This window comes from Pogoniulus pusillus, chromosome 11 (genome assembly GCF_015220805.1).
Source record: "Pogoniulus pusillus isolate bPogPus1 chromosome 11, bPogPus1.pri, whole genome shotgun sequence".
NCBI lineage: Eukaryota > Metazoa > Chordata > Aves > Piciformes > Lybiidae > Pogoniulus > Pogoniulus pusillus.
The window spans coordinates 27,003,166-27,010,546 of NC_087274.1; the positions used below are offsets into that span (position 1 = coordinate 27,003,166).

At 47.7% G+C, this 7,381-nt stretch overlaps 1 long non-coding RNA gene across 1 annotated transcript; it reads left to right on the forward strand.

Annotated features, from left to right (window-relative positions):
- Positions 1-1,921: 1,921 nt before the first annotated feature.
- On the forward strand, positions 1,922-2,870 carry LOC135179778 (uncharacterized). The gene is made up of 2 exons (XR_010304127.1): positions 1,922-1,986; positions 2,190-2,870. It is a non-coding gene; the product is annotated as an uncharacterized LOC135179778 (long non-coding RNA).
- Positions 2,871-7,381: the final 4,511 nt, after the last annotated feature.

Here is a 7,381-nt window from a genome sequence, read left to right on the forward strand (position 1 = left end):
CTTCTTTAAGAGAGCTGTAGAGAGCAATGAGGTCTCCCTTCAGCAGCTTATCCACACCAAACAGCCCCAGGAAGTTGCCTCAAGTTGTGCCAAGGAAGGTTCAAATTGGAAGTGGTTCTCAACACTGGAACAGGCTGCCCAAGCAGGTGTTGGAATCACCATCCCTGAAGATGTTTAAAAGATGCATGGATGTGGTGCTGAGGGACATGGTTTAGTGGCAGTGGCTTAACAGTGCTGGTGTGATTGTGAGCTCTAGGCAAACAGTTGGACTTGATAATCTCAAAGGTCTTTTCCAACCTCAACACTTCATGATTCTATCATTTTTAACAACCACTGTCCATGGTCAGTGCTGCACTTAAACAGCCTTTTCCTTCCTTAAAGCTTGGTTTAATGGCCAACTTAGTCTGTAGCTTATTGTTGTTACTTACTGAAAATCCTCAGTGAGCAAATCATAGTTATAAACCCCTCAGGAATTCAGTTTCACTGGGCCGTTTTCTCAGTCTTAGCAGAACTCTATAGCACACATGAATTAGTCCTTACAGCAACCCCTTTCAAGAGAAGGGACAATGAATGTGTTCTTGTCCTCACAATGAAGCACTGAAGTTTGCCTTAGTACTCCTGCTCTTGTCCTCACAGGTATTACTCATGAGGCAGGTCCATGTGAATGACTGAAGGGCCTGTTTGATCTTTGTGCAAAGAAAATTACTTGGGAAGGGGTTGGGACCGAGAGTGCTCCTGACCTCAGGAGTGCATTCCCCTGGCCCAGCAGGTGAGGTGAGGCACAGCAGGCTCCAAGTGCTGGGCATTGAGTTGTTTAGCAGCCCATGTGCTGATGTCCCAGCCCAGTCAAGATGTGCAGGAGCTCCTGTGGTTTCCAGTGAGCCTTCGTTTGGGGCCAGATACAGCACAGAAAAATTCAACTGACTTATTTTGAGCACACAGATACTCTCAGTGCTTTATTTTTACTTGTGAGTATTTTCTGGTTGAGCTTGAGTGACTGGTTACTAACCCTGGCATCTAGATGGTTTTTAAGTTCTTCACAAGCTTCCTGAAACAGTTTTATGTTGGGTTTCAGAGTGGTCTTTGGGTGTTTTGTTGGGGTTTTTAAATATAAGGATGCCTGCACAAAGTGGGTGGGTCAGGGTTAGAGTTAGGGCATTAGTTGAGGGTTTGGGTTACTGTTAGGGTTAGGGTCAGGGCATGAGGGTTAAGGGGCTAGTGTTTGGGTCAGTATTTCTTCCAGTGTCAGTCTTACACATGCTTTTAAAACATGTCCATCTCAGTATTGTCTACCTAAATCCTAGGAGAGCTTTTGACACCCTTTCCCGAGTGCAGAAGCAGTTGTTATACAGAGCCAGTACACCACCAGCAGATTTTATTTGCTCAGATGGAGCTGTGACATTCACTAATGCTGCTTGAGGCCCAGCTAGATACACCAGTGTATTTATTTTCAGTTTATCACAAGAGGGGAATAGTTTCATCTATCAATTTATCCCATTCGTTCCTATCATCCTTGTCAGCACTTAATTATTAGCTCAAGATGTAACCCTAGACTATAGAAGATGCCATCTCGGTGTGGAGCACCAGCCAGAAAAATGGCCTGAATCCTTTAAAAGAAAAAGGAAATTACAGTGCCACAGACAAGGGAATTGGCTTCAGTTATTCATATGTAAAGAATTCAGGATGTAAGGAAAGGTATAAAGCAGACAATGCGAGTTGTTAGTCATGGGGATGGTATGCATGGGCACATAGCACACAGCAGGTAATGTGCCAAGTTGTCACCGTGATGTGTACCTGAGTTCACATGCTTGTGCCTGCCTGAGGACTTCAGTGACGCCAATGGGACAGCAGGAGTCAGGGCTTAGAATCCATGATGCTGAGGACAAAGGCCATATTAAACAAGACAGTGTTGTTTTGTTTCAGAGAGATGTAAGTACTTCAGGGCACGAAAGAGAATCCTGCAATGGAAGTCTTGCCCACAGGAAAGTGAGGTTTTAAACTTTTTTTTGTGCTTTCCTTCTGCTAGTTTGTTGTGTCTTCCCTGGAGGTATTTAATGCTGAGCACAACCAGAGAACTTGGTGGCCAGCTCACTAGTGAGGACGTTGCCATGTAGCAATCTGTGGAACTCCTCTGATTTGGATAACATGACTGAAATGAATCAACTGTTCACTTGCATAACTATTTCCAGGACAGCGCAGGACCTCACTGCTGTGAAGTACCCTCCTGCTAGCAGCAGTGTGAAACAAGTAGTCATGAGCCAGCATGCTTGAGTGAATTCCTGACGTTAGCGCTGAGCTGGACTTCTGCTTTGTATGCCTCACTGCTCTGCTCAGGCAGCTCTCTCGGAGGACGGGAGGTGTGGGTAGCGTGAGACAGGACTCGGCTTTGTGTTCAAAACATCCCCCCCACGCAAACGGCGCTCAGGAGGTGGCTGCTCATTTGAGTCTCCAATGTAAAAGTCACAGTCCAAAAATAACCAAGTGTCACAATACTAGAAGGGAGGGCAGCGGTGCAAATCTGGGCTCTTGCTTTGTGCTGCTTTGTTTGGAAGGTGGGTGTGTGGGAGCGGTGAAGATGGTTTCAGCGAGTCACTTCAGAGATGAACAACGCCATGGGGAAACAAAGGAGAAGCTGATCATTTCCTTTGCACTGTAACAACTCAATGGAAGGTATTAGTAAAGCTCACAGCCTGTACACCTACGGGTTAGGGGTATGAGTGTGGAGGGTGCTTAATCCAAAGTGCCGAAAGGAGGGTTTAGTGCTTCTTTTGACTTCATCACTGCTGTAAGAAGATGGGTTTGCATGGCATGGATTTGTATGCAGCAAGAAGGGCTATGACTGCTCCTCAATAAATGCAGAGTAAATTAAATATTGAAAGTACAGTCTACTCTTTACCCTGCAGTAATTCCCCGTGAGAGCCTTCTACACTTACACGGAGAGTGAAGGAGTTGGGTCTCTCTGCACTCTGCTTTGCTTTCCCCACTGTCACTTTCATGTGTTCAAGTGACACAATCGCAGAATTAACCCAGCTGGAAAAGACCTCTAAGATCATTGAGTCCAACCTATCACCTAACCCTTCTAATTAACTGAACCATGGCACTAAGTGCCTCAACCAGTTTGCTTTCAAACATCTCCAGGGATGGTGACTCTACCACCTCTCTGGGCAGCCCATTCCAATGCCAATCTCTCTTTCTGTGAAGATTTTCTTCCTAATGTCCAGCCTAAACCTGCCCTGGCACACCTTTTGAGACTGTGTCTTCTTGTTCTGTCACTGAGTGCCTAGAAGAGACCAGCCCCTGCCTGCCTACAGCCTCCTTTCTGGTAGCTGTAGAGAGCAATGAGGTTTCCCCTGAACCCCCTCTTCTCCAATCTGCACACCACCAGCTCCCTTAGCCTCTCCTCACAGGGCTGTGCTCCAGCGACTCAGCTGCCTTGGTGCCCTTCTCTGGACATGTTCAAGCACCTCAACATCCTTCTTAAATTGAGGGGCCCAGAACTGGATGCAGCATTCAAGATGTGGCCTAACCAGTGCTGAGTACTGGTGTAATGACCTCCCTGGTTCTGCTGGTCCCACTATTGCTGATACAGGCCAGCATGCCATTGGCCTTCTTTGCCACCTGGGCACACTGCTGGCTCATGTTCAGCTGTCAACCTGCACCCCCGGGCCCCTCTCTGCATGGCTGCTCTCCAGCCATTCTGTCCCCAGCCTCTAGCACTGCACTGGATGGTTGTGGCCAATGTGCAGAACCTGGCACTTGGGCTTGTTAAAACTCATGGTGTTGGACTGTGCCCATCTGTCCAGGTCCCTCTGCAGAGCTCTCCTACCTTCTAACAGATCAACACATGCTCCCGACTTGGTGTTGTCTGCAGACTTACTGATGGAGGACTCTATCCTCTCATCCAGATCATCCATGAAGACGTTAAACAGGACTGTGCCCAGCACTGATCCTTGGGGCACACCACTAGTGACTGGTTGCCAGCTGGATGTGGCACTATTCACCACCGCTCTCTGGGCCTGGCCATCCAGCCAGTTCTTAACTCAGCACAGAGTGCCCCTGTTCAAAACTACTAAATGTCTCTCTTGTGTGTGAAGGTGTGCCCCTTCAGACAGGAGAGTCTCTGTTTGGCCTCATTCTGTGTATACCTGGGGCTTAGTCTAAGATCAGTGTAGCCACCCAGGCACTTTTAAAGCTGTTGGGGCTTCAGAGGACAACACCACTGAAGTGGAACCAGTATTGTAAAGAGTGAGCTGAACCATATCCAAACCTGACCTGCGAAGCAGTTTCATATAACATTTCCTTTTGTCCTCTGACACTGAAGCATTAACTGTAGGTTCCTGTTGATTCCTACCAGGAAATGCAAGCCCTCCCAGGGTAACAGCTCCCCAAAGGCTTGTCTTTCCCGGCAGGGACCTGTTCAGCCTAAGGACAGCTGGCACCTCCTGGGTCTGATAAAGCTGCTGTGTCACGGCATCTTCCTCCCTTCTGCTCCCACCTTTCCCTCCCCATAGGTCTCACCCCATGCTCAGCAGATGTTCCTGCCCCTGCCCCACGATGCCATCTGGGCTGCTCCACAGCCCTTGGTGGGGACCTTTCCAGCACAGGGTGGTAGTTGCTCTTGCCTGAAGTGAGTTCTGGCAGCATGGTTCCTGGCAGAAGGAGGCTGAGGTTCGTGTCATGGGGGTGAACAGCTGACACTGCCAGCACTGTCCCTAAAGCCTCCATTCCCCACTGTCTCCCCTATTGCATACTCCGCATATGGCTGAGGTCTTCCACCTACATCTCTTCATGTGTGCTCTTACATCTTCCACCTACATCTCTGTGTATTCTTATACTGCTGTACTGTCTGCATGCAGACACATGTAGTAGATGTGGAGGGATATGGCAGAGAACCACAGCTTCTTTACTTCAACTCCAAGAAGTTGAAGTGGAAATGCTGTGCTAAGACAATCAGAATGGAGGAGAAGTGGAAACACTGTGCTAAGACAATCAGAATGGAGGAGAAATGGAAACACTGTGCTAAGACAATCAGAATGGAGGAGAAGTGGAAACACTGTGCTAAGACAATCAGAATGGAGGAGAAGTGGAAACACTGTGCTAAGACAATCAGAATGGAGGAGAAATGGAAACACTGTGCTAAGACAATCAGAATGGAGGAGAAGTGGAAACGCTGTGCTGAGACAATCAGAATGGAGGAGAAGTGGAAACACTGTGCTAAGACAATCAGAATGGAGGAGAAGTGGAAACGCTGTGCTAAGACAATCAGAATGGAGGAGAAGTGGAAACACTGTGCTAAGACAATCAGAGAATGTTTGGGGTTGGAGAAAAAACAAGTTGGGAGGAAAGAGGGTTAAGATAAGCTTGAATTAATAAGGGAAGGATGTAATTTCGATTCTGCTGACTCCCAAGAACTGCGGTGATGGTTGTTTTGCTTGGCCTCTCTGTCTGCATCACAGTATGAAGCCCTACAGCTTGGGTTTCAGCGACTTCCCTTTGAAACAAGATAGTGCTTTAATTCTTTAGAGACTTGCAGGCTGAATTCCTACTTCAGCTGGGATGGTGGAAGTGCAGAATTACCGACCCCAGCCTCAGTTGCAAGGTCTGTCTTTGGTGAGGGTTTCCTGCCCTGTGTCTGAGGGGGGTTAGTGAGGCTTTTTGCAAATTTCTTCTAACCATAGCAGTGCCTTCTGAAAAGCATTGGATTGACACTGCCAGCAGGGCACATACCAAAACACTGCCCAGCCCGTGTTGGAGAAGCAGAACCTGAAGGGATCAGTTGTTAAGAGATGTGGATAATCAGTCTCTAAAGCCCCTCAGCCCCTAGAACAAAGACCAGCTTGTCTCCAGGCAGCTAAACCTTTCTGGTATTCCCCGAACTGTTGACAGCGTTTCCCAATGCCTTGTTCTTTCAGGTAGCTTGATGACAGACTAAGTAAATTCCCCCTATCTCTTGGCCATCATTCTGGTCATTTCAGGGAATGGTGGTGTTCATCTGGTCTGGTTTCTTAAGACATTCTATCTGTGTGGGCAAATTGTGTTTCTTATATCCTGTAAATGATAACATTGTGCACACCTGGTCACCAGCATTTGCTTCTGAGTTCTTCTCTCTCACTGCTTTCTCTCCTCCTCCTCCTAATCTTTTCTGTCTTCTGATTTCCAAGGGCTCTTGGTTTGTGTGGTACTCCAACAGGCTTTGAGCTGGCTGCCTCAGAGGTCTGAAGATGGTCTCAGCATGCTGCTGATGCCACCAGATAGCACATGTGGTTGAGGCAGCAGCTCTCTGCCAGGGCAGCTCATTTCTCTGACAGCTGTGGTGGACATGAAATACATTAGTGATAGAAATATTTCCTGGTTCCTGTCAAGACCTGCTTCCACGCAGGGGATATGAACTTTCCTTGGTATAGCAGCTGTGTTGTCACCAGTCTTAGTAGAGAACAAAGTTACAGCCATAACTGCTTATCTCATAGGCGAGACAATGTCCTAGCCTCAGTGCCTCTTACACTGTGGCATTTTCAACAGACAGAAAGATGTCAAAAGCTCTGAGGGCTGAACCATTTCTTCTTGACAGAAATATCTCATTGGGCTTTATCTGTGGTGTTGTTTTCTGAGTGAAATCAGAGACCCCTGTGTGCAGGAGGTTCTTGCAATATCTCTCAAAGACAGCCTTTGGCTTCGTCTGAACATTATCATTGCAGAACAGCAGATTTTCTCTGGCAGGCTCAGCACCTCCCTGATGGTGAGCAGGCAGCAAAGGTTAAGCTCACAGCTCTAGGAGTGCATGCACTGCTCATGCTGGCTGCATGGCACGTGTCCTGACAGACACTCAGCCTTGGGCACTGCCCAGTATTACTGGGACACAGCTTCTTCCAGGTAGGATGTCAATCCAGTGCCTTTTCTAAAATCAGACACCTAGAAAATGTCTTTCCCATATTTTCTTTTCCAGCAGTGGTGGTGGTAGTGTTGCCAGTGACACTGTGGGAAACCTGGGTTCAAGTATTGTTTTAATGTGTCTGGAATGCTGTAGAAGCTCTTGAGAGGAGATCCTGGGAACATGCAAGGACCCACACAGACTGGAGGTTCTGCTCTTGAGATTCTCCATGCACCTCATCAAGTGACACTGCATGTAGAAGGTGCCATCCTGCAATGGGAACCTGATTCTCCATGCTCTACTCCCTCCAGCAAAAGGGGTAGGATTGAGTCCCTCCTTGCTTATAGAGACAGCAGTAGATGAATGCCTTTGTGGTACAACAGCAGCTCTATCAGAGCTGGCTGAGTACCAAAGCCATGGGAGGAGTTGTATGGCTCTGTGCTGGCTGATTTAGCCTGTGTATTAGCTGGACTAATTAGTGCAGATGGAAAGCAAGCCCAATGCCCTCACTCT